Source organism: Acinonyx jubatus, chromosome A3 (assembly GCF_027475565.1).
Source record: "Acinonyx jubatus isolate Ajub_Pintada_27869175 chromosome A3, VMU_Ajub_asm_v1.0, whole genome shotgun sequence".
Classification (NCBI taxonomy): Eukaryota; Metazoa; Chordata; class Mammalia; order Carnivora; family Felidae; genus Acinonyx; species Acinonyx jubatus.
The window spans coordinates 4,573,247-4,599,862 of NC_069388.1; the positions used below are offsets into that span (position 1 = coordinate 4,573,247).

Below are 26,616 nucleotides of genomic sequence, written 5' to 3' on the forward strand. Positions count from 1 at the left end.
CTCGTGCTCGGCTCAGGAGCCAGCTGACAGCCCCTTTCTGATTTGCAGCTTTTGTTCAGAACTGGGCGGGGGGCCCCCCATCGTCGTAGCACTCGAGTTAGGCAATCGTTCACAGACTCTTCTCCCGGGGCCCCATGCACAACAGCACCATGGCGTGTGGCTGCCACTCAAACCAAGGTAGCGACAGAACCTTCGGGGAGAAGCCTTCAGAAGATGAAATGTTGAGGCCGGCTGTCAGCGCGTGAGGCCACGACAGAGCTGTGATGAAGTTCTTTTCCGTGGTGCTCGGAGCCTGCCACCAAGGCCCCGGCAAACCCACGTTCGAAGGCCGTTGCTTCAAAGTAAACAGCGCTGCCTTTGGACCGGGAAGGGAAGCCGGCTGGAAGGCAGGTCCCCGTGTGCGTGTTTGAATGGGGTCCACTTGGAAAGGTGTCACGCGGGTCTTTGGCTTATGGGTCGCCTAAGCCCTTGGGGTGCAGAGAGGGGCCGCCGGAGTCCTGTGACTTCTTTGTCCATCTGGGAGCACCCTAGGTTCCGACGTGGGGCAGGGTCGGGAGGAGGGGCGGCAGGAGCCCCTGGGGCCACGTCATGAAGTCAGGGAAGGGTGTGTGAGGCACGGCCCTGGGTGGGAGGTGATGATGCGGGTCCTTCCGGAGGGCCCCCCCCAATCCTGTTGTGCTCAATTCAGAGGGTTGGGTGGAGGCTTTCCTGAAAGGCTCGGAGGAGTGCTGCACCCACGGGCTGTGCGGTCAGGAGGCGAGACACGGGGAGCCACACAAGGGAAAGGCCACGCCGTCTGCCTGTCCCCCCCCCCCCCCCCAGAGGCCCAACTCCCCCGGCGGGTCCCCCACGTGGTGGCCAGAGGCCACCGACCGACCGTGTTGTTGTTCTGCTCCAAGCCTCCGGTGGCTACTTGGAACACAACCCCGCTCTGAGCTTGGCCTTGACCACCTGCGTTTCCCCCACACGCCCCACATGCCGTTTGGCCCCAGCTGCCTGAGGACCCGGACCCGGGCCTGCTCCTCCTCTCCCTGGGGTCTGCCTCCCTCTCACCCTGGCTTCCCGCCTGCAGGGAGCACCCCCTGCCATCCAGCTGTCACTGGCATCACAGCCCCTGTCGTCTCTGTCCCTTTGCCAGTAATGTGTTTGCTCCCACCTCATAGAGTCTGTGAGCTTGCAGGATGAGGGCTATAGCTGCCCTGAGGATTATTACATTCTCCAGCTTGGTCTCCTCCCGTGGTATGCAGTAGGTGCCTAATCAACGTGTGAAACTGAAGGGCGCCCGGGGGGCCCAGTCGGTTAAGTGTCCAACTTCGGCTCAGGTCATGATCTCAGTTTGTGAGATCAGACCCCGCTTTGGGCTCAGCGCTGACAGCACAGAGCCTGCTTGGGATTCTCTCTCTCCCTCTCTCTCTCTCTGTCCCTGCCCTGCCGATGCTCCGTCTCTCTCTGTCTCAAAAATAAATAAACATTTTTTAAAAAATTATCAAAAAAGTAGATGTTTGAGAATGAGTAGGATGAACATCCTTCTCTGTGTCCGTTCTTCACAGAGCTCTGCTCTGCACCTGCTGGTGTCCTAGAGGCAGGCGCGGGGCTGTGGCTCACCTGCCTTCCTCAGTTTCCCTTGGTTGCTGCTGGGGGGCTTCTCGGGAAGCACGATGCCCTGCCTCCACCCAGGCCAAACCAGGTTCTCCCCCCCCCCCCCCCAATCTTCTCCCATTACAGTTTGCTCTTTGCCTCCATGGCATTTGCCAGAACGTGGAACTTAAAACTTATCCTCCTAATGCCTGGCTTCCCCGGCCAGCCGAACCCCAACGGGCAGGGCCTGTCTTTCTCACATACTTGGAACAGCGCAGGCATTTAGGTGATATAATTGCTGGCTGGACGGATGGATGGACAGGGCAGAAAGATGAAAAAGGCAACTGAAAAAGATCCCGAGTGCAGAGTGGCTTCCTGACAGTTGAGGGGACACTCTGGGCGTGGGACGGGCGTGGGAGTGAGAGGTGGCCCAGAGCGTGCTGGGAGTCAGATGCCTCCTTCCCGGTAGAGGAAGTGCGTTCTGGTGAACAGACCTCGTTGAGAAGCTGACACCCATCCCCATCACAGCAGAGCCGATGTGGAGTCCTCTGGGCTTGAGGACACCCTGGAGCCCAGCTCTGCAGGGAGGCGCGAGGTGTGCATCAGCGTGGAATGGGGGGTGGGTGTTCTAGTGACAGACTCGGCCCCTGGGCCGCTCTGCCCCCCACCCCCGGTTATAACAGCCAGGCTTGGGTGGCCCCCGCCAGTGAGGTACCAGGCAGAGAAGGGGGCCTAGGCAAATGGGACGAGGAGGCCCAGGGCGTGGCGGGAGGCCCCCCGGAGACGGGAGGGAGGGAAGAACGGGGACTTTGCCACCAGACAGCATGTGCCACAGGGAGGGCTCTAAGCCAGTGGCTTTGGAGACGGTCTGGGGGTGTGTGTACAGGGCGTCCTGGTCCAGCTCCGGCCCCCTCCCCTTCTGAGTGTTCCCCTGCACCCAGACGGTGGCACAGCCAGCATCCTCCCCGCCCCCGCCCTGCCCACCCCAGTGCGGCCGCTCGGTGTTCAAGGAGTAGCTCTGGATCAGTGTGCATCGTGGGCAAGTGCACATACACGGCTCCTTAGCTCTCTGTTCGGGGCCCTGGAAGCCCTAGGACAACAACTCCCCCAGCAGCAGGCGTGTCCCACCCTCAGACTTTGGTCTCTGACGCCTTTCTTTGTCCAGTAGAAGCAAGCAGGCTTCTTGTTAACGAGAGCTTGTTGCTGGGCCTGCTGAGGCAAGGGCTGCGGACGAGCCGGGGAGAGTGTCGCGGCAGGAAGGTGAGGAAGTGCTCCAAAACCAAAATGGCGGCACGGCAAAGGACACGGGAGCCCCCGGAAGTGCTCCCAGTCGCCCCGAGTGGCAGAGTCTGACTCACAAGCTAGCCCTGGATTATGATCCCGGTGTATACTATAAATATGCATGAGTCTACACGGTTGTCAATAACGGAAATCAGAGAAATGGGTACGAAAGACCAATCCCCTGTGTGGAGAATTCCAAAGAATTCAGGTAAATGCCCCTCAAGAAGCGGGGACGTAACTACACATCCCTTTAGTCTGCAGAGTAGAACCTTGGCCACAGTGGGCACCACACACCCGCCGGGGCCAAGGCTCACGTGGTCTGTGACAGTCCCGTTGCCCGCACAGCCCCAGACAGGACGAGAAGACCTTCACGTCTGTGAGCTTCCTCCCACATCCGTCACCCCAATACGAGCGTCAACCAAACATCAGGGACATTTTATAGAATACCTACCAGCACCCTTCAAAATGGTCAAGGTCATCAAAAACCGGAGAAATCTGAGAAACTCCCAGCCAAGAGGAGACGTAACAGCTGCGTGTAACGTGTCCCGGGTGGGATCCTGGAACAGAAAAAGAGGGCATTCGGTAAAAACCACCCATGATCCGAATAACTGACGTGGAGTTGAGATCAGTTAATAACGTGTCAATGTTGGTTCATGAATTGTGACGAACGACCACAGCAGCATAACGGTAGTAGAAACCGGGTGCTGAGCACACAGAAACTCTGCCCCATCTTCATAACTTTTTTGTAAATCTAATTAATTGTAAATTAATTAATTAATTGTAAATGTAATTAAAAACCTACTTACTTTTTAAAAACGTTTATTCACTTTTGAGAGAGAGAGAGGGCATGTGCAAGTAGGGGAGGGGCAGAGAGGGAGACACAGAATCCGAAGGAGGCTCCAGGCTCCGAGCTGTCAGCACAGAGCCCGATGCGGGGCTCGAACCTACGAACCGTGAGATCATGACCTGAGCGGAAGTCAGACGCTTAATGGACTGAGCCACCCAGGCGCACCGAAAGTTTATTTAAAATACAGGTGTGAGTTTCCGATTCTGTGTCTCCCTCTCTCTCTGCCCCTCCCCCGTTGATGCTCTGTCTCTCTCTGTCCCCAAAAAAATAAATAAACGTTGAAAAAAAAAAATTAAAAAAATAAATAAATAAAATACAGGTGTGTGTGGCCCAGCCGCTGAGAAACAGAAAGCAAGGCCCCAGGCCCTCCTGTATGCAGCTCCGGGCTACACAGAGAACTGAGGCCAAATGCGCCCTGACCGCACGCCCACGGAGGCCCTGGATCCCCACCCCCACCCCCCATCCCGATCTTCTCTCTGTGCCGTGATTCCCAGCATGTGCGTGTTTACGATGTATGCGGTTCCTCTTCTGCCTGAATGCAGGCTGCATGGCGGGGGCTGCTCCCCTCTGCCTGCCGGGGTCGTCCCTGTCCTGGCCAGTGTCCAGGTTCACCATCATGTGGGTGAGATGGATGGGAGGGAGGAGGTTGGCGGGCTGGACGCACGGTGAGGCAGGAGAGTTGGTGTCTGGGAGGCGCCCGGGGCCCTGGCTGTGACCACACAGGGTGTGGGCCAGAGGGGCAGTGTTGGGACGGAGGCAGGGCCCAGGAGGGCGGCTGGGCTTTCTTGCCCCGGAAGAGCCCCCGCTCCCAGTGTGTGCGCCCGGGACCGCTCGGGGGAAAGGCCCAGGCCTCCTCGGGCTTGAACTGCTGGTTCCAGAGCCTCCCTGTCCCTGTGGCCCTGAGTGTCCGTGGGGCCCGGCCTGCCCAGCCGTTGGCAGTGGCTTGCAGAAGTTGAAGAAAACCCAGGGCGCTCTGTGGGCAGAAGGAGAATCAGGGCAGGCCCCGTCTGCCCCCACATTATCTCTCCATACTCCCCTGACGTGGTTCACTTTCTCAAAAGGCAAGATGTTCTCGTAATCTGAGGTGAATTGGGACCGATGCCATCTTCTCAGAAAGAGAACGTGCCCGCGTCATGGGCATTCGCACTCCCCTGCGAATGGGGAGCCATCTGCGGCCTGGTCCTTCACAACGAGCTGTGATGCCTGTGGCCCGGGCCGGGGCTGTGAGGGCGGTGCCTGCCGTCCACGACCCAGACTGGGGAACTTGTGGGGGGCACCCCCCCCCACCGCTTTCCTGAGGCCCAGCTTCCTTCTGGGAAGAGTTCTGAAAGGGGCTCGGACAGCAGCACCCACCCGCCAGCCCGAACTTCAGGCACCACAATGTACACTGTGGTCCTCTCTGCCTTTGATTAAACGGTTAGCTGTCCTCAGCCGCAGCCCATGTCCACAGCCACCGGGTGCCCTTTCTGCATGGGTGACTCACCAGAATTAACGTTCATTTGATTTTTACTATAAATTACGCCTCACATAATTTCTCCATTACGGGCGGAGGACGGCCCCTCGGAAAGGCTGGAGCGGGCCATTCGGTCCCTCGTGCCGGGGACACGCTGACTTGTTCCTCCTCCCACGTGCTGGATGGCGGACGGCCATCGCAGGTGGCTTAATGGACGTGCCCCCCCCCCCCCCCAGCCCACATGGGAGATGTTCACCTCGGGCCCCCAGGAGGGGTGGAGGGGGCAGGCAGAGAGCGAAGATATTCAAGCGAGCCACTTGAATGTGGAAGGTTGGGATGTTAAAGGTAAGAAAAAAAAAATGACGCTTTTAAAGATGGAGGGGTCTCCCCTCCCGCCTTCCCTTCGTCCTGCCTGCCTTCCTTCAAATGCTCACCGACTGTGCCCAGCGTTGTGTGAAACACTGACACTGGCAATACAGTACTGAGCAAAATTAGGGCCTCCGCCCTCAAAGCGCTTGTGGCCCAACAGGACTCATTGGATAAACACAGAAGCACATGTCAGATCGCCACCAACAACGATGTGCAACAGAGGGGCTGGTCCCTTCCTTCCCAGAGGACGCCACGTGGGGCCGAGGCCCAAAGGACGGGGAGGCATTACCAGGCAAAGAGGCGGGACTGCATGTGCAAAGGCCCTGTGGGAGGGGACCGAGGGAGCAGGCAGGACCCAAGGAAGGCCAGGTGAGCAGGGGGGAAAGAGGAGTCCAGGCAGGGCTTGTGGGCCCTGGAAAGAATTGTGCTTGTTATCCTGAGGCCAGGGGGTCGCACTGATGTTTGAAGGAGTGGGGGTCATTCTGTGAAGCAGTCAGCGGCTCAGCCAAATCCTGCTGGGATGGGTGAGGGGAGGGGCGCTTCCGACTGCAGACATGGCCCTGACCGCCCAGTGCTGGGCTCTGCATTTCCAGGATGAGGGGAGTGCGCGCAGAGGTGGGGGAAGGGCATGCGTGGGGGCGGGGAGAGCAAGGACCCAGAGGCTTTTCACCAGCATCGAAACCATACGCTACTCTGTAAAAATCCGACTAGCCGAGGACTGTGACTCATCCACCCCAATTCCCCCGGCAGTGGAATAAACCAATTTGCTTAAACCTCCAACTGATCTCATACATTTGTCTTTTTTTTTTTTAATATCTAAAGCTCAAAAGAAACCAAAGTTTACAAGAGAAGAAAAAACCTAGCACAGTAGATTGAAGCAGACGTGTGCTTATCTGTTTTCCAAAAGAATTGAATTAAAAACAAAGCCCACAAACAGAAGCTCACGACACTGTCTGCACCAGGCACCTGCTGCCCCTCTTGCCTCGGTGCCTGGAATAAATCACCCTGCAGCCGGCCTGTCCTTCCTGGGAAGGGGCCAACCTCCTTCCGGTCCGGGGGCGGGGGGGGGGGGGGGGGGGGATGTTCCTGCCGCAGGATGCACAGAGCTAGGTACACAGCGAGACCACCCAAAGGACAACTTTGGATGGAACCTTGGGGTCATTCCTGACACAGGCGCCCTATCGCTGTTTTTGTAGACGACAGAAAGGGAGGCCGGGAGAAGTCAAGCAAGCTACCTGAAGCCCTGACCTCGCAAATATCAGGCTGGTCCAGACCTCCCCCACCCCCCACCCCTTTAATGCTAAATACCAAAGGACACAAAAGTCATAACCTTTTTTCTCTCCCTCCAAACATTGGGTATACACAGAGCTGTAGGTACATGATACCGTTTATCTCAGGGATTCTCAACTGGGCTCAGCCTTGCCCCCCCTCCCCCGCCCCAGGGACATTGGGCCATGTCTGGGGACATTTTGGCTCTCACAGTCCAGGGGTGGGGAGATGCTCTTCGCATCTAATGGGTAGAGGCCGGGGATGCCGGTGAACACCCTTCAATGCCCAGGACGGCCTCACGGCAGGGAATGATCCAGCCCAGAATGTCAGTGGCAGGTGGGGGCAGCCTGGAACAGGAGGAATGCTGTGTGTAAAATGTGGGCACACCCTCCCGCAGACAGGGCTGGAAAGATAAGTATCAGAATGTCTACGTTTGTTTATCTCTTGGTGAAAGGATTTGGGTAATTTTTTATTTTTCTTCCTTATGTTTTTCTGTACTGTTTGAATTTTTTAAGGAACAATGTGCATGTATCATTTTTATAATCGGAAAAAGAAGGGCTGTTTTCATTTTGTAAAAATAAAAAAAAAAAAGGGATTCAGGACTTATCGATTCTGATGGAGTTCTGCCACTAACTAGCTGTCAGGAACAGCTCTCTGGAAAATATGTCTATCTGGAAAGTGAGAAGAGCAATCTTTCTTGCATTATATTATAGGAATATAAAGTAACGTTGTCCTGGAAAAGCTCTCTGAGCTCAGAGGAGAAGAATTGTTAAGAATACGGAGATACTGTTTCTCTCATATATTTCCCCTCTGAGCTGATGTGTACGTTTTTCGCAGCACAGACATTTAGGAGATGGGGGTGGGGTGCTCGGTGGGGGCCTTCTGGTGGGTCCGGGATGCCTCCCGCCCTCAGGGGAGAGGACCAGATGCTTCCGCCTTTCAAAGATAGCATTTGGTCCCCCGACCATCTTGATTTCGTCTCAGTGCCGGGGTGAGGCTAGCTTTCGCAAGCAAGGCACTATTGGTAATTGGGGCGGGGTAATTCTCTGTTGCGGGGGGGGGCATTGTAGGGTGTATAGAGCTTCTCTGGCCTCTACCCAACAGGATGCTAACAGCTCCCCTCCTCCCCCCAAGTCTTGACGACCCAAAACGTCTCCAGTCAAGGCCAAATGGCCCAGCGCGTGAGTCTCAAGACCGTGGGCTGTGCAGAACTCCTGCGTGGACATGCTTGGTGGCTTAACGTGACGGCCTCCTAGAGATGGTTCCGGCTTCTGAATCGGGGCGCAGACCTGCTGCATTTCTGAGTCACTGCCCATGTTTTCCACCTTCAAAAGTGGTCCCTTTGAGGGGCGCCTGGGTGGCTCAGTCGGTTGAGCGTCTGACTTCGGCTCAGGTCATGATCTGGCGGTTTGTGAGTTCCGGGCCCCACGTCGAGCTCTGTGCGGATGGCTTGGAGCCTGGAGCCTGCTTCGGATCCTGTGTCTCCCTCTCTCTGCCCCTTCCCCGCTCACACTTTGTCTCTTAAAAATGAATAAACGTTAAAAATATATATTTATTTTTTAAAGTGTTTCCTTTGTGGCTACCCGGCCCAGGACAGCACCTCGCGACAGCAGGACCCCTGGGGGTCCAGGAGACCCTGGGTCTTTTGGGCAACTCCAGCTCCCACTAGGCCGTGGTGGGGCCTGAGGCGGGGGCTCCTGTTTTCCTACAAACAGCGACACGCAGGCAGGCTGTGTGCCCCAGCGGCCCCGTCAGCAGGAAGCACGGAGAACTCGTGTTTCTCAGGAGCGCATAAACCCACCGGCCGATGGTGAGGAGGCCCCGAGACGTGCCCCGGATGCCGCTTCGCACGCCATCGCCTCAAGCAGCAGCCGCGGCAGGTGAACTTCCAGTGAAGTAAGATAAAACCAGTTTGGAAATTCAGTATCTCACCGCCCTTCCCATCTTTTTAAAAATCCATAATTCACGGAGAACCCAGGCAGGGGGTGTGTGCAGCTCAGCTGAATTACCGGTTTTTGTTTTTTGGGTTGTTTTGTTTTCCCAAAGATCGAGACGGGGGGAGAGGCATTTTCTTGAAACAGAGAAAATAGAACGCAACTCTTTGGAGCTCATGTCCCCTGACGTTGACCTTCTTGGCCCAGACCTCCATCCCCTTGGGACAGGAACATCACAAACACATGTGAACAGCATTCTAAAACCCTTGCTAATTGCACTGCCAGGAATTTATCCTTCCGATGTCCTGTACGGGGCCGGGGATGATGAATACACAGGTTTATTCATTGCCGAGTGGTTGGTAATAGAAACAGACTGGTAACAACGTAGATGCCTGCCGCGGACGGCTGGTTAAATAAGCCCCGTTCCTTCCTTGCAACGGAGTTACCGTGTGGCACTAAAAACAGAACCCGGAGGCTCATTGTGCAGCGAGAGGAGATGCGTCACCACATTGTTGAAGCCACGGCAGGGGAAACAATGTTTATAGTGCATGCTACCATCTGTGTTTATTAAAAAAAAGGAAAAAATATACACGTATGCATCAGCTTGTATATACCTAGTGTGTCCCTAGGCTGGCTGGCTCCCAGGAGGGGGATGGGGAGGCCAGAGAGAGAGAGAGGGAGAGAGAGGGAGAGGCCACAGGATGCCTCCCTTGCACGCCCTTTTGTATGTTTTGGTTTTTGAACCAGGAATAAGCGCTCAGAAATAAATATATAAAATTACATTTCCTTTACGAGAAAACACAAACCAACCACACACCGTGCTAATTTGTTCTGAAAAACACATCACGGGGAAGGCATAGTGAATCGCTATGAGGGGCTCAAGCGTGTCGCCTTGGGGAGATCCAGGCCCCTCTCTGGACCTCGGAATTTTACCAAAATGTGCGATAGTTTTCTAAGGATTGTGTGTGTGTGTGTGTGTGTGTGTGTGTTGCTAATATTCTGTATTACTTTGGTGCCTTCCACACTGTAACACATCCACCAACACCGTCTGGTCGTGGGCTCTTGCCTCCGTGGTCCCCAGTTCCCTAAGCAAGCTGGTGAGAGTTTCTGTTATTACGTTTAATAAGGTACAGATGTGTCTTTATGTGTACTTCCTATTTGTGGGATGCGTTGTTCACGTTCTCCAGGGTCAATTAATGCCCGAAGTGCCACGATTCCTAAGCTGATAAGGGAAGCCTGATGAACCCCGGGGTTTGTCTGGGTCAACCCCTGCCTGCAGCCCATCTCAGATACGTTGCAGACAGCACCAGAAATGGGTCCTGGGATAAAACTCCCCTCAGAAGATGTATGGTCTAAAACTGGCTGATAGATGAGATGGGATACTGCTTTACGGGGCATTTAACCAAAAGTGAGCTCTGAATTACGTTTCAGAAACGCACGGCAGCGGCTCCGGTGGAGAAGGGCATGAGGATTGCTCCTGACTGGGGCAAAGAGAATCCTAGCAGAGTAGGCTGAGGGCCCGGGTGTAGTCACAGCTGCACAGAGGCGGTATTTCACAGGTCCCTAGCTCTCCTATACCCAGGGTGCCTGCTATTTGGGACTGGTTATCTCCTGGGTTCCTGTGCGGGAGACCTCGCACACCTCCCGGGTTGTTATTTTCTCCTAGAAAGCCTAGTGAACCCTCTGTCCAACTTTGATTAGGCCTGAGCTTGGGAAAGGCAAGGAGATGGCGATTCTTAACCCAGATCAGCACCTGTCTACGTGGGGACATCGAGGCAGCAGGAGCGTATTCTCAGGGAGGCTACGAGGCCGCCTTCCTCAGGCCCCCTGTCACAATGGCGTGGGCCCAGTACACACAGGAAGGAGTGGGCACGGGGTGGAGGTCCGGGAGGCAGGCACCGGACTCAGTTGGCCGTGTGTACCGAAAGACGCCGTTTTATACAGCAGGGTCTAATGCAGGTTGCAGGTGAAGGTGAATGGAGATAAGGAAACAATTATCCAAGCCGGGAAGCCTCGGAGGCCCTGGAGGCTGTGATTTTGGTGCTAATGGAAATGTGGCAAAGGGGAGGGGTGGCCGGAAGCGAGGCCGCTCTCGTACTTTCCTGAACTTGAGGTTTCTGCTTCCCGAAGGTTCTCGTGGGGGAGATGAGATGCCGGTGTGGGGCTGTCGCAGCCTGCATCAGAAGCAGGCTCCCTCCTTTACTCCCAAGTGGGGGGCGCGGTGGGAAGGCGTGAACCTGGGATCCTGTCGGAACGTCCTGACTCCTCAGACCCAGAGGGGCTGGGCAAGAGGGGAGAAGGGCCCCAAAGGGATCCAGTCTTTCCACCCATCTTGCCCTGGTGGTCAGGTCCCCGAGTCCCCTCCTGTGGCTTCAGAAGAGGGGTTGGTCGGGGACAGGCCCAGGAGAGGATGGGCAGGGGCCGTCCAAAGACCAGAGTGCCCGAAACCCACACCAGGACGGCCGGCTGGGTGGCCTGGAGGCCCTGGCTTCAGATGCGACCTCTGGCCACCCTCCCCCCTCCCCGTCGGAGTCCCGCTGCCCTGCCCCCATACTCAGGTAAGATCCAGGATTGTTTTTGTGAGCGGAAGGGGCAACCACCAACAGATATCTGCCGCCCAGAGCTTTCAATAGCTCCCGACTTCTTGGTGGTGCCCACCTATTGTTTCTGGAAACCTGACTGTCCATTTTGGTAAAGCTGCAGGGGGGAGATAAGACTGACCTTGACGTGCTGCAGGCCACAGCCTGGGTTCCACCCACCCAGTGTCCCCTGTCCCCTCCCCATTTCCTGGAAGCGGGGACAATCATGGAACCTGAGAGCTGGGGCCAGCCTGGTCAGGGGCCTGTGAAGCAACACAGACCTCAAAGTTGACTTGTCTCCAGGGCCCCCCCCCCACATTTCTTGGGGGTCTGGATTGTGCTGCCAGAAAGGAAAGTCCGGCTTCTCACTGCTTCCGTAATTTCAGCCTTTGGGGTTCAGCCGTGGGTCTGGAGGTGACCCTGGGCAGGCCGTCCAACCTGCTAACGTCTGGCTAACCTGCCTAACTGAACTGGTGTGAGTGGGGAGAGTGGGGGGTGGGGGGGGCTTAGCCGCGCTGTTCATGGACCTTTAAAAACAGTACAGGCTCCTGGGCCCCACCCCAGACCTGCTGGTTCCGACTCTCCAGGGTCGGGGTCCCGGGTCCGCGTTCTCATTTAAAAACCCCTCTCCCCCAAGCCGACCTAGGAGACACTGGCCTAAAGATAATTCCAAAATGGATTCTTCATTCAAAAGGATTCAGGCTACAGTTGAGGATGACTGGCGAGCAAACCCACTTGATTTGCATGAGGGTCGGGGTTGGGAGAGGTTTCCACTTCCTTGAGATTTGCTCTCCGAACAGCTGGAGGCGGTAATTATCCATGCAAAGTGAAGCTAAAATTTCAGAGAAGTATCTGGAGAATTCAAGTCAGAAGAAGCACGCTCGTCTGAAATACCTAGATAATTAAAGAAAAAAATATATTCATTGCATAAATTGCTCATTAATTCACTCCTCTGTGGGGGCACACAGCTTAAAAGCAGGCGCTTTGATTAATCCAAGCTATATTAAATCCTCAAGATGCTTTTTTTTTTTTTTCTCCCCTTCCTGTGCCTGGATCTTCATATTTCCTTCCTCCAAAGAATCATAAATAAAGTTGTCCCTTTGCAAAAAATGAATTTCAGGTTTGGCTTGGCAGAACAAGCCCTATGGAGTTGGGAGAATCAATTTGGTTGCACTTTTTCTTAAGTACACGTTTTGAAATCAGATGCATTCTTTCCCGTTCACTGGAAATGCTAATTTTTTTTCCATCACCGTTCGAAGTTACACTGTGTGTGGCTAAGCGAGTAACACCCAGAAAAATAGCACTTCAGAGAGACCGAGGAGGAACATGATCCCAATCAGAGTGAAAGCCAGACAAATGGTTAATTTCAAAGGCAGGCCACTGATTGGGGAGAAGAACCTATGGAATTATTTCCTTCCGGGGGGAAAGAAAAACCCCTGAAAATTCAAAAATCACTCGGGAAGAACAAGCGTCTAATCCTGACAGGTTGATTTTCAAGACCCTCTTTAAGGAAATTTCAGCACATCGGTTGGCCACTGATTCTCCTGCCTGGCTACCCAGGGTACTTCGGGCCTGGCTCGCTTTTCATTCCTCTAGCTGTGTGATTCGGGTGTAATGGATTCCACCATTCCCCATCCCTCCGGGTCGGCCAACCCCACGCGGAACGCCTCCTTCTGGGGGGTTTGGGGGAGTGAACAAAAACATACGCCGAATTTGTAGATTCCGTCGTGCAGCCTTCAAAAAACAAAACAAAACAAAACCAGCCTCTTCTCACTTGTTGGCTTGAGCCAAAGTGTCCTCTGTGTCTTCCTTGGAGTCACCGTGAAATACTTTGCAGAGCCTTGGTTTTCCAGAGCTGGCGGAGGAGAGGGCGGAAACATCCTGTGTGGAAAAAACCTTTTGTAGTTTATAGGGGAGACGTAAATACGGGCCATTTCCAGGTGCTGCGCCGATACTCCGGTCCAGGCAATGAACACACTGAGAGATTGGTCTCCAGATTTGGGATTTGATAGGGCAGTGAAAAAAAAAAAAATAAGAATAATTAGAGGGGAAATAGCCACTTTGTATCTTACCCAGAAAGGGCATTAGAAGGGAACCACCTTCTAAGGCGAAGTCTTGTGAAAGGAAGAGCATGTATTTATTTATTTTTTAAAGCTTCTTTCTTTGGAGAGAGAGAGAGAGAGAGAAGGTGCAAGTAGGGTAGGGGTGGGGCGGGGGGAGAGAGGGAGAGAGAGAGAGAGAGAGAGAGAGAGAGAGAGAATGAATCCCAAGCAGGCTCCACACAGTCAGCACAGAGCCCAACTCAGGGCTAGAGCTCATGGAAGCTTAATCAACTGAGCCAACCAGGCACCCCAGGAAGAGCTTTTAGACTTTCTAAGGGCAATACAGCCAAGAACGGAATGTTGGAGCTGATGATGTCGTGTATCATTCAATCAACATGTGCTGAGCACCTCCCCTGGGTCAGCAGCAGTCTAGGCCCCCGGGGACACGGGGGTAAACCAGGTCCTGCGGCAAACACCGCCCTTTGAATTCACGGCGTCCAGCCTCGTGAGAACCTCACTCCCTGTCCCTTTCTGATCCTCCTTCCCCCCGGAGGTGCACCGAACTTGAAAGACGCCATGCTACTCCCGCTGGCCCTTTGCCAAGCTAGTCTGTGTTTCCCCCTGAATTGGGAGGTCGCACCCCTTGTGTGGGTGTGGGGCACCTGTGCCACAGCTCCAACACGGCCCCAGCCTTGGGTCCGACACAGCGGGCTGGATGGCCGGTGGCTGGTGTGTTCTACCAGAAGGGCGGCCAGTCAGCAAACATCTCAAGGACAGCTGAGTGGCAAGAAAGAGGCAGAAGAGGTGGCCCACTTAATCTGTCCTCCTGGACACCCCAAGAAAGCCACCACCCAGTTGGAGGCGTGTCCCCAGGGACCCAGCTAGTGCCGAGGGCAGGGTCTGGCATCACAAGGAGAGTTGCCTGTGACCTGCCATGGTGCCGGACCCCCTGGCCATCCGTCTCTGCCCCTTCCTCCTTCCGGGAAGCACCAAGAACGTCCTGTGAGCCACACGGGACACCCGTGTCCTCTCCCGCCAGCTGCGAAGGGCCACTCAACGGTGAAGACCACTTCTGCCTTCCTCCTCGGTAGCACTGGTGCTGGAGGCCCAAGGCTGAGGGTGCATCTGTCGTTCGGTCATCAGAGAAAGATGGGGACCTGCCCTCCTTCCTTCCCTGACAACCGTTTTCTCAAAAAAAACCCCACCGCCCAAACTGTTCACGCCTCATCCTGAGGGCGCTGCGGCAGGAATGGGGAGAAGGAGTGTATGGGGAGCAAGAGGAGACCCCGCTGGGAGCTTGAGAGCAGTCATGGGCACACTATGACCCGCCCAGCTAGGGACGGTGGTTACATTTTTAAATGGTTTGAAAAAAAAAAAATCAGGAGAAGATTTTCCTTGACACGCGGAAATTATTTATGGGAACTGAAATGTGACTTTCCCGTAATGTTTTATTGGTGGTACAGCCTGTGTGTGTGTGTGTTGCCCGCGGCTGCCTTTGTTAAAGACATTTACTACCCGGACCTTTGCGGAAGAAGTTTGCTGAGCCCCGGGCTAAACCCAGGGATAGACGTTCAGAGCGTTCCATGACTTCCCTGGAATTGTTTGCAGAGTGGGGTCAGGGCACTTTTCCAGAAGGACCACGGCTTCTATCAAGCTCTCAAAGGGGCCCAGGTCTCCCCAACACAGGGCTGCCAGTAAGCAAACTCAAACACTGAACACCTGGTCACACTGGGGTTTCAGAGGAACAACGGACACTTTTAGAGTATAAGTCTGTCCCAAATATTTTGTGGGACAGAATTGTCCTAAAACAATTATCTTTGTTATCAGAAATTCCATGTCATTTGAAATTCCATGCATCTCAAATTCTATGCATTTCAAATTCCATACATCAGAAATTCTATGTTGTCTGAAATCCATGCATCTCAAATTCCATGTTATCCGAAATTCCATGCATCTGAAATTCCGTGTCATCAGAAGTTCCATGTGACTTGAAATTCCATGTTAACAGAAATGCCATGTTACGTGAAAGTCCATGACCAGAAGAGTGAGACGGCCAGCTGGTGAGGGTCCCCTTCTCCTGGCCCCACTCTTGCTCCCTAGCAGACCCCCCTCCCCTCCTTTGTTCCCCCCCTCCCCCCCCCCGGCTCCTCCCCCCGGGTTTCTTGAGCGGTGTAGTGGTTTAGCAAGAACGTGAAGTTACATTTATTCTCTCAACATCGATTTTTACATATTTTTATGGCATAAACTCTTGCGATTATAATAGAAATCCATGCTCATTGGAAGAAGCGAAATCCTTCCAAATGAAGGCAAAGTACCCGCGATCTGGCCGCCGGCCGCCACCCGCCTCCCGTAAACTGTGAGGGGCCGACGTCCTGTGTCTCCTTCTTGCCTGTGCCGAGGCCTGCGTCCGTCCGAGCACATCTGCGGTGCTGGCCTGTCCGTGTCCTGATGGACATAGACATCCTTCCACCTGGTTCCCTTTAGCTGCCGCGCCCCTCCCACTTGACGGCTTCACCATCGCGACCTACAGACAAACCTGGGGTAAGCCATTCCAGAAGGAAGTGGAGTACTGCTCCAACGTTTTCTTTTTCAGCAAAGTAATGCATGCATGTGATCTTTTTAAAAAAAAATTTTTTTTTTTTTTACATTTCTTTCTTTTTGAGAGAGAGACAGAGTGTGAGTGGGGGAGGAGCAGAGAGAGAGGGAGACACAGAATCCGAAGCAGGCTCCGGGCTCTGAGCTGTCAGCACACGGCCCGACCCGGGGCTCGAACTCACAGACCGTGAGATCGTGACCTGACTGAAGTCGGACGGTCAACCGACTGAGCCACCCAGGCGCCCCGCACGTGTGTGATCTTAAAGCCCAAGGCTTGTGAGCGCTTAGGAAGAGAAAGGCCTCGGTCTCTGTGCCCTTGGGCCCCTACGCTGCCCTTCCAGTGCTTTCCTCTCCTGGTGCTGAGCAACGTGTCTCTGCGGCTGCTTCTGTCTGCGATGCTACTCACTGGGGTCCTCAGAGCCCAGCTCTTCTCCCGGAGGAGTTGTCCGTGTCCCTGCGACCCCATCTGCCCAGGGCCACCTCAGCCCCTCTCCCTTCCCTGCTGCGGCACCTCCCGCCCCTCTCGACGTGGACCTGAGACAGAGCTCACATCACGCCCCTACTGCTCCGTGCAGCCTGCTTTTGTTCCAACAGTGCCCTTGTGTCTGCCGAGTACCAGGCACTGAAGGGGAAGCAGCAGCCCTGCCCTCGACCCGCCCTTGGTCTTGGCTGCTGCCTCTTCTGCAGGCGCCATTTGGGAGGGGGTCATCGAGCATCGTGGAGTCATTAGGCGACGCGGCCCAGGGAGTGGGGGGGGTAGCGTTTGGGGGTAAATTCAGATCCTCCGGCCCCCGTTTACCGAGGAGCCTTCGGATGCCAACACGGAGGTGAGGCCCCTGCGCACAGGGCAGCGCAAGGGCTGGTCTCTCCCCTGCAGAGACCGGACCCGCGATGGAGCAGGCCCCCAGGGTGGACAGCGGGCAGACAGCCCAGGCACAGAGGCTCTAACAGAGGACAGAGAAGGGCTGTCGGAGGGTCAGCGGGGGACGGCCACGACACACAAAACACGTGGCCAGCACCCACTGGGCTGTGGCCCCGTCCACGCGGTCCACATAACAAATGAATCCACATACATTCACCCGTTGAATCTCACAACAGCCCTCGAGATGAGGAAGGTGCGGTGCACACGGGGCAGGTAGCTCACCTGTCCCACGGCTGATAAATGGCGGAGTTGGGAGTTCAACACGCGGACACCGGGGGCCCGGCTCTTGGCCACATGCTGGGCCGGTTCGCCGTACTTAGCACAAAGTAGTCTGATGGTCACGCTGGCAGTAATAATAGGTCGATAATGCTAATCTTGAGATGAGATTCCCGCCCCTCCCACAGGAGGAAGGTTCCGTCACGTCCCCCCCTCTGTGGAGGAGATAGAGGCTCAGTGATGTGAGGAGGGAGGTGAGGAGACAGCTCCCAGGGCAGGCGGAATGGTGGTTGGCCCTTCTGAGATGCGAGGAAAGATCTAGAAGGTGGGGAGGGTGGGTGGGAGGGGCGGGCACCAGGCTCCCCACACTCGCTGCACACCCCTCCCCTCAGGCTCAGCTGGGTGGACACAAGGTGTCATGTGTCTCCCGCTCCTGGGTGGCCCTGTCACCTCCAGGCTGAGTCCCAAGCTGGTGAGGCCCCCCTGGGACCACAGCCTCTTCCTCTTCCTCTTCCAGACAGGCCTCGGGAGCCTCCCCGGCCCGGAGAGCGTGGGTCCTGCGGGCAGCAGTGTCGTCACCTGGACGAGGCCAGGCCCAAATAGCTGCTCGGTAGAAGCCAGCCCTGCACATGTGGCTCGGAGTCAGCCGTGGCTGTGCCCACTCTCTGGGGCACAGACTTAGGGGCCGCGCTGGGGGCAGGCCCACCGGTGCCTGGGTTCCATGGCGAGCCCTTCATCCCTGCCTCTCAAACACACGCGTGTGCGTGCACACACGCGCTCTCAACGCAGATACCCCCAGAAGGACCAGAGAAACTCTTTGCCCATCTCCTCGGTTCGAGGTGGAAACATAGGCCCAGGCGGACGGTGAATTTGTGCAAAGTCACCGCACTATACTAGGGGGCTCCACAAGGCCACCTCCAAGTTCAATCATCTGCTAGAAGTCCTGTCAGAACTCAGCAAGCCTTTAACCTCACGCTCTTGGTTTATCCCCTTGAAAGAGGCACAGGTGGTTCGGCAAAGGGGCAGGGCCGGGATGGCACTGGGCAGGAGCCTCAGCGGGGCTCTCTGCTGGGACCACGGACAGCGCCCGCTCCTATCCCCACATGCACGAGCCCAGCCCACTCGGGTGCCCCCCCACGCCTCCAACGCCCAGGGTATTTGGAGGAGCTTGGTCATGTGGACATGATTGACGGCCCATTGGCTGACCTCGGTCTCCAGGCGCTCTAGAGGTCAGGCTGATACTGGGTGGCCCGAGGCGCCCACACTAAATCATGTTGTCGGCACAGACTGCCTGGTGTGGCCCAAGGCCCCCAGGTAAACAAAGACATCCTACCAGGCAGGACATTCCTAAGGCTTAGAGGCCTCCTCCCAGAAGCCTGGGCAAAAGGCAGACCTCTCTTTGGACAGATGAACCCTACCTGCCCAGTTACCTGGCATGTCCCCAGTTTAGAATCTTATAACCCCCCCAGTTGATGCAGGCTGGGGGGGTGTGCTTGAACCCACCTGGGCCATCCGTCCCTGGGAGGGATCCCAGAGGGGCACTGGGCTGACGGAGACTTGTGGCTCTGTGTCCACACAGGACCGGCGTCCCCGCCTACCTCCATTTCTGGTCACCTGCTGTCATGTCATGTCATTCGTTCAACGAGCCTTAATTAAGATCTGATGATACTGCAGACACTGGCCCAGGGGATAGAGGGATGAGCGGGAAAGACATAGCCTCCTTTCGGGTTTTCTACCCGCAGACTGGCTTCCGATGCCCGACGAACAATTAGGCGGCGGGCACCGAGGACAATAACCGAGACAGATGGGGTCTCAGTGTCTGACAGGGGAGACAGATGAGTAGCTGGATGGTGTCACATTACCACAGCAGGCAAAGGGCAGGGGGCCATGGGAATGCACGTGGGAAGCCCCTGCCGTTGACCCTGGGGGCATAGTAGGGAAGAAAGGCCATTTAAGAAGGGTTTGGTCTGAGGCAGCGGCAGGGGAGGGCCCGTGGCGTGCCCTTGACTATCTTCATGCCCCGCTCCGAGTCTGGTGCTCTACCCTCCAAGCAAAGGGCTGGTTGGAGCAGAGAAGGCCACATGTGGGGCCTCCGTGGCAGCATCTTGCGGCTTCCCGGTTGGCTTTCTGGGATGCAGCCTGCTGGGAATGATTGCACTCATCGGAACCAACCACACAGAGTTCTGGAAGCTCCCCTCCATCCAGGCCTCAAATGGCCAGAGATTGTGAACCTTCTAATTCCGTAGCTGTCCTACTATACATTGGTCCTCCTGCTCTAACGCTGGGCCCCCCATGGCCTGGGGTAAGTTGTCCCCTGAGTCGTGGAACCGCCTGCTCCTACAGAGGAAAGCAAGCTGATGAGCAAATTCTCACTCAAGTGTGAATGACTGATAGTTGATTACTAGGTTTCTCCTCCCATGGCACGAACCAGAGAGGGTGTGATGGTTTAGAATACAGGATAAGAAGATGAAGGAGATGCGATAGGTGCTTTGGAATGTTTGAAGGCCTGTGGTGTGTCTGAGGCAGTGAGCTTGTCTCTACTCAGCTCCAGGGAACAGAAGGAAGGTGGGAAGGCGTAAGGTACAAAGAGGCAAGTTTCAGTTTATTGTGCAAGAAACGGTAAGGAATTGTAGCTGTTCACTGGGTTGAACAGGAGCCCCAGGGAACTCCAGGGGAGCCCCAGGGGAGCGAGGAGGGTAGGCTGCTTTGGTGGGAGGCGCAGGGCCAGAACTGGGTGCATGGCTGTCCCCAGAGTCCCTGCTCTGAAATTCTGTCTGGATCGTGGAACTGGTGGCACAGGCCTGTCCGCATCTACGCAGCCCCCCTCCCCCCACACTGTTCTAGAGCAGCTCCGCCCAGTGAGCAGAACTGCCTGTGATGTTGGAGCAGCCGCTCTTTATCCGTCCCATCAGCGGCCACCAGCCACGTGTGGCTTGTGAGCACTTGAAATGTGGCTCACGCGACTGAAGAACAGATTTTCATTTTACTTCATTAAAATGAACGTTTTAAAACTAACACTTGGCTCAGTTATTGGACAACTGTGAAGTTTGTTTGGAACAACCCGGGTGCGTCTATCTGTGTTTTCGGCTTTACATTTTCCGAAATCTTCAATCCACAAGTACTTCCAAAGGCAAATTGAGCGTCCCAAACTGCAATGTGGCGTCAGAGCAAAACACACGCCAGCTTTTGCAAACTTGCGGAAGGCCAGAAAAATGGCAGATTATTTGCCACAGTTTTGCATGCTCCTTAGCTGCTGAGATTATCGTGTTTGGCGTGTTTCAAATAGCCACGCGTGGCTCACGGCCCCCCATGGCAGAGAGCGGTCCCTGTCCCCCAGGGTGGAGCAGCACCGTGATTTCCAGAAGGGATTCCTACTCAACGGTCCCGAGACCTCGGGGGCAGGATTTCCTGGGGGAAAGCCTCAATTTTGAATATTCCACTCTGGTCTCTTCCCGTGGTCGGGCGGGGTGGGGGGGGGGGGCGGGAAAGTCGGCCAGTCTCACCCGTGGGCTTCCGGAGGCGGCCGGGATTCGCGAGTCACGCTTTCCTCCAGAATCAGGATAAGACCGGTGACGCCCCGCCCAGGGTCGCCGCGCAGGGATGGCGACCAGAGCCGCGGGCAGCGAGGAAGACCAAGTAAGACCTCCTCGGGAGGCACCTGCCACAGCAGCCACGCGCTTTCTTTTCAAGTTGGCATCGTGAGGATAGTCATAGCCACGATCAGTAACTAATCGGTCAGGCGCCGATTTTCTTTCTTTTTTTTTTTTTTAATTTTTTTTTTCAACGTTTATTTATTTTGGGGACAGAGAGAGACACAGCATGAACGGGGGAGGGGCAGAGAGAGAGGGAGACACAGAATCGGAAACAGGCTCCAGGCTCGGAGCCATCAGCCCAGAGCCCGACGCGGGGCTCGAACTCCCGGACCGCGAGATCGTGACCTGGCTGAAGTCGGACGCTTAACCGACTGCGCCACCCAGGCGCCCCATGGTGCCGATTTTCAAGTGCTTTACCTGGTCGTCGTCCTCATCCCGCAGATGAGGAAACTGAGGCAAGGAGGAGTCTCAGCCGTGACACGCCCGTGTTCGGCGGTGGTACAACCCAAATCCAAACCCGGTCAGTGTGCTGTCTTCACAGTATGCTCTGCGGTCCCCTCAGCAGGAGGGAGGCGGGAAGCTTGCCGTAAAAATGGCCCCAAGTTGAGTTAAAACAAACCACCGGGAGAATCCGAAGCTTGGAAAGCCAGGATGGTGCGGGAGGACAGCCGGGCACCCAGCACTGTGCGCCGTGACCCCCCCCCCCCCCCCCCCCCCCGCCAGCACTTGGCCCAGGGAGCTGAGCAGTGCCGGCCTCTCTGCACGAGGCCAAGTTGGTGGCCCAGACATCAAGCGCTGCCTCTCAGGACAAATGTGGGTGGGAATACTGGAGCAGCAGGTGCAGCGAGGGCTCACAGATGTGCTGGGGACAGATGTGCTGGGGACTACTTGGCAGGCTCTACCCGTCCTCAGATGGGAGGTGGGGCTCCCAGAAGCAAATAACTTGCCCAAGGTCCCAAACCCAGTTTCCCCGGCCCCGACGAGAAGCTGTCCATCTCGGAAGGAACAGGGTGTGTGAATGATTGCCCACACCCGTCTCTCCAGGGTGATCGTAGCCCCGCTCACCTTGGCGGGACGGGCCCATCCTTTAGCTTGTATCTGTGTCTGTGCACAGCCCCGTGACGGCGCTGAGCGCCCAGGCCCAGAGGAACCTCGGGACGGGTTTGTAATACACGAGAAAGGAAATCTGCCAACAGCCGGCCGTATTCCCCGGAGTGAGAGGGAGCCGCGGGGCTCCTCTGCCCTCCTGTCAGTGCTCTGCCTGAGCGCTCTCCTCAGTTCATCTGCTCAGCGTCGAGCCCGTCACTTTGGACTCAGCGATGCGTGGCTCCGCGATAGCTTCCGAGCCGCCCTGCATCTGTTTGCAGACCCTGGGAGCGCCGTGGCGGCCTCACGGGCTCTCTGATCTCCCCACGGTGCCTAACAGGGTGCTCTGGACACGGGGCGTGTTGAATACGGGCTTGTTAATAACGCGCCGTGGTTTTCATTTCGCCGATAGCCCTAGGAGGCGAGCAAACGGAAGCATGTAATTAATATACTATAGATGAACTCGAACTAATTTCTTCCCCCGCGAAGCCAGGCGAGGAGAAAACTGCCTTAGACCCGTCTCACCGCGTCGCCCGGGATGGAAAAGTTCGCAAAAAGCGGCTGCTGGATAGTTAACAAAAAAACCCCAGTCAAACCGTGCTTGTCCGTGCCTCGAGGCAGTCTCCCAGAAGTTTCCTCTCTGCCCAGGAGCCATGAACCTGAGACCCCCCCCCCTCCTGCTCCCCCCCTCCACCCCGTGATGGGCGTGGGGACCCCTCCACGCACACTGGGACTCCTTCCACAATTCATCCCAATCAGAACCTTATTGTGTGATGCTCTGATGGCCCGGGAACCGCGCTTTCCTGTCCGATAGGTTGAGGAGCCTCCCTCCGGCAGAGCGCGAAGGTGACATATGACCACACTTTATTTACCGGCAGACAGACAGAGCCCCTCGCTCCTTAGCCTGCTAACAACACCAGGTCGTTCATCACTGGCTTGCTCCTTTTTGAAATTCACCGAGCAGCGGGCGTCTCTTTAAACTCCTGCACGTAATGCATTTTAAAGAGCATTTTCTGCACAGATCCATTTGCTTGACCTCGGCCCTGAGCGCAAGATGGAAAGGTGTTTTAGCAGGCACCCCCCGCAGCCTGTTTGGAATGCACACACGGACGCGGACATGTGGCTCTGGGACTCTGGGGAGCAGAGGGGAGGCTGTTGTTAACACTTGGGCTGAGTGACGGCTCCGGGCAAGCCCCCGGGCGTGGGGCTGGGGGGCTATAGAGACCGCAGGGCTGGGGTTCTGTCCTCTGGAACTTAGCCTGCAGGGCAGGGGGTCGAAGCAGACTCCCTTCTGGTAAGGGGCGGCACGTCCAGCTGGCTTTGGTCTTGCAAGGTAGTGGCCGGGCACCTCTGGGTCGGATGGATGCCGGCTGCCAGCTGGTTCACCCGGCCGGGCTTCTTGGAGGAAGCGCCTGACTTGAAGGATAGGTTTTGGGTCTCTACAGGCTGGATGGAGGCAGATGTGGGGGTGGGGGTGGGGAAGCTCATTCCTGGCTGGGGAAATTTCCCAGGCCACGTATGTAGGTTTTGGTGTGAAACGAGGGGCCCCCAGATTGAAAAACAACATCGGGTAAAGCGCGGGATGGAGACAGACTCTCCTGGGGGCCCTCAGACCTCACCTCCCCAAACCAGACTCCAGATGCCTCCTTCTTCCAGAATGTCCCGCCTCAGGGAATGGTGTTTCCCTCCAGCCATGTTTTGCAAACAGGTTCTCTGCCTCACCCTCAACTCGTGTCTATGCACACAAGGATGATTTTGCAGTGCCCTGATTTCTCTGGAACCTTCCATTTCCCTGTTCACTCCTCCACGTGGGGCCCACTCTTCCCACCCTCCCTGGACCTCTGCGGCGTGGCCCCCACTGCTCTGCCCGCACGCTCCCGTCCTTGCTGGGCTAGTCTCTGCACAGAAGCTACAGACGTTCTTTTCAGCAAGTCTCATCTCGCCCTCTGCCCCCTGCGCCCCGAAGGCCTTCAGGGGCTCCCCATTGCGCTTTGGGTCAAGACCGATATGCTCAACTTGGCATCCAGGACCCCACACGACCTCCCCTGTCTTACAACAGATGCTGTTCCTCCTTGCTTTCTGGGCGGGGCCCCGGTTTCCTCCCTCAAGCCCCCGCCCCCCCAACCTTGCCCAGAGGCATGTTCAGGATCAGTTTTACTTCCCTCTGGACTCAGGCCTCACTATCCTGTCCTTCAGCTCCATTATCACCTTGCCCCGGAGGCTGCCTGGCCTTCCAGACCTCTCCGATCACAGCTGTAATTCCAGACTTGCTCTTGTGACCCTCTAGTGTCCCTCTACTGCACTGTAGGCAGGCACAGGGGGCGGGGTGTGTTTCTGTTCACTGTTGTATGTGCTTGAACGGATGGACAGACAAGAACTTCGAGCGACCAGGGAGCTTTCAGTGCCTCCGTGAAGACCACGGAGGGGCCCTGAATGCCACTGCCGTGGTGGCGGTGATGATGGAGACTCTCGGTGCTGAGGGTGGGGCTTGCCGGTGGCAGGGAGGGGGTCCTGTAATGCAGACACCCTAGGATTACTCTTCCAGGAGCACGATGAAGAATGAGTGAGACGGGGCGGGAGAGCGCAAGAGCAGCGAAGAGGCCATTGCAGTTCTTTGGGTGGAGGTCAGGTTCAGGGTGCCGGAAGGAAGGCGGGGGAGAAAACACGCAGAAAAGACTCGGGATTGGAAACAGGCTTTCAGAAACCACAAGTCTGACCGCGTGACCTCCCTTGGAGTTTGGAGTCTCCCGTGGAACTTGTACAAGTCGTCACCAGGTTGGCAGAAAATGGCCCTCCCTGCTGGCTTCTGCCATTTTGGTCTCATAGCTGGTGCTAGGAAGGCCACCATCCAGGCAGCCCCTGAGCAGCCCTCCATGCCTGGCCAGGTGACGCCCTTCCTAGGCGGGAGCTGGCAGGACCTTCCCCTCCTGCACCGTGAAGGGCACCGGGGGCAAGGCTTGTGCCTGGGCACACCAGTTTTTCTGGGTGCTGGAAAAGAGCAAGCCATTCTCAGGCAAGATGCACGCACCCCGAGGGAGGCCTCCCATCTGTCCCGGCCCCTAGGCTCGTAGCGGCACGAGAACCGGTAATTCCCGAGCGAACAACAGAAGCAGGAGGGGACCGTCTCTGGAGAGGACGGTCAGACTGGGGCTCTTGCTCAGCCCGCAGCACCCTGGGAGGCGGGGCCCGTCACCTGTGTCAGAGGGGTTCTGGATGGACACATGTGGGGGCACCGCGGCCGCCCCCCCGGAGAAGCCAGGTCACCGCCCACATTCTCCTGGGGAGTGTTCTTTGGGCAAGAAAAATCTGGGTTGGGGCTGCGACGCTCATGACTTCCTGTCCCAGTCTGGCGATTTTTAGGCTCCTAATGGTGGCGAGAACGATGACTTAAACCCGTGAGCCAAGCTCTGCCCTGGAGCCTTCAGAACATCCGCCTTCTTTCTCATCCTGTCCTCCCAAAGATGAAGCGAGCTCCTACGTAGGTGCTATGAGGTGCGCCCATCCTGCCGGGGAGGAGACAGGGTCGCAGGGCTTATGGACCGGGTCCACGCGTCGGGAGCCACGTCTGGCTGCATTAAAATCCACGCCCTTGACTGCTGCGTGAGAGCGGGGTTTGTGCACCTCACTGCTGTCAACATCTGGGCCAGATACTGCCCTGCTGGGGGCTCTCCTGCTCGCTGCGGGAAGCTGAGCACCATCCCTGCACTCCCCCCCCGCCCCCCCACCGCCACCAGATCGGGTGCCATCCCCCCCACCCCCCAGGGTGTCCCAGCTGTGACAGCTAAAAACGGCTCAGACACGGCCCGCACGTTCCCCAGGGGGCAAAACAGCCAGGGGCTGAGAGTGTCTGTGCTACCCTTTTCTTTGCAGGCGAGGCTGGGACGACCCAAGGGTATGAGGGCAGTCCACACCCCCTCTCCTGCCCCCACCTCTTGTGGGGAAACAGGCATGGGATCCCGAAAAGTGCAGACACCCACAGGGTCACCCGCCATTTTATCTGGTTCTCAGTGATTTCTTGGGACTGTCTCTGTCCAACCACACTTCAGGCCCTTGGAGGCCAGAGCTGATACGCCCACCTCTTCGGGGGTCCCTGTGACACTCAGCACAGGCGAGGCATACAGAAGGCACCCAATAACGGCCTCCTGCGTGACGCAATACCATGGACTACTTACAGGACTTCCTGCAGCCGCACTGGGCTCTTGCAGCTCATTCATTTATTCTGGAATTATCTGCTGAGAACCTAGCAATGGCCAGGCGCTCTAGGAGACTTCAGGAACAGTCCCCTCACGGCCGCCATGTTGGCTCAAGAGTACTGGCAAAAGGTGCCGCTGGGCCTGAGGACAGGCCCCGGCAAGACTCCTCTTATTCCGAGGGAAGGCGTGGGTGGGTGTCGAGGCCAAGGCCGGCCGGGCTTCTCTTGTCTGGTCACGGCAGGCGAGTTTGAGCTGCGCAGCGGAGGGGAGACCTGTGTGTGCTGCTGGGCCCACGGGCAGGTCACGGGCCCCACGTCCTCTGTCCTGCTGCTGTGGCCCAACGTGGCTCTTCTGCGGGGTCCACTGGCAGGGCACACGGCCACCCCCAGGGAGGCGGGACTCATGGCTCTGGGCCACCTTGCCCTGAGGCACAGCTGTATCCTGGAGCTGATCCCCAGGGGGGCCGAGCAGCCCCTTCCGGCTTCCCGGAGCCGATCCATCGCGGATGCTCCCTCGGGAAAGGCCTGGGTGCCTGGGGCTGGAGCCCCTTGTCGAGGCCTTCGGGTGAATTTGTGGGTGCGGGGAGCGTGAAGAGTTTCTGAGGGAGACCCAGGATGTTTGGGGCACCTCCGAACCTAGAGGTCAGGAGGGGGGGGGCC

General features: G+C 56.6%; 1 long non-coding RNA gene across 1 annotated transcript in view; it reads right to left on the bottom strand.

Annotated features, from left to right (window-relative positions):
* Nucleotides 1-2,574: 2,574 nt before the first annotated feature.
* LOC128311080 (uncharacterized) overlaps nt 2,575-26,616 on the bottom strand; it is an 88,582-nt gene continuing 64,540 nt past the window's right edge. Inside the window, exon 3 of the long non-coding RNA XR_008289019.1 lies at nt 2,575-3,416. This is a non-coding gene — a long non-coding RNA (uncharacterized LOC128311080). The remainder of the gene's footprint in view (nt 3,417-26,616) is intronic.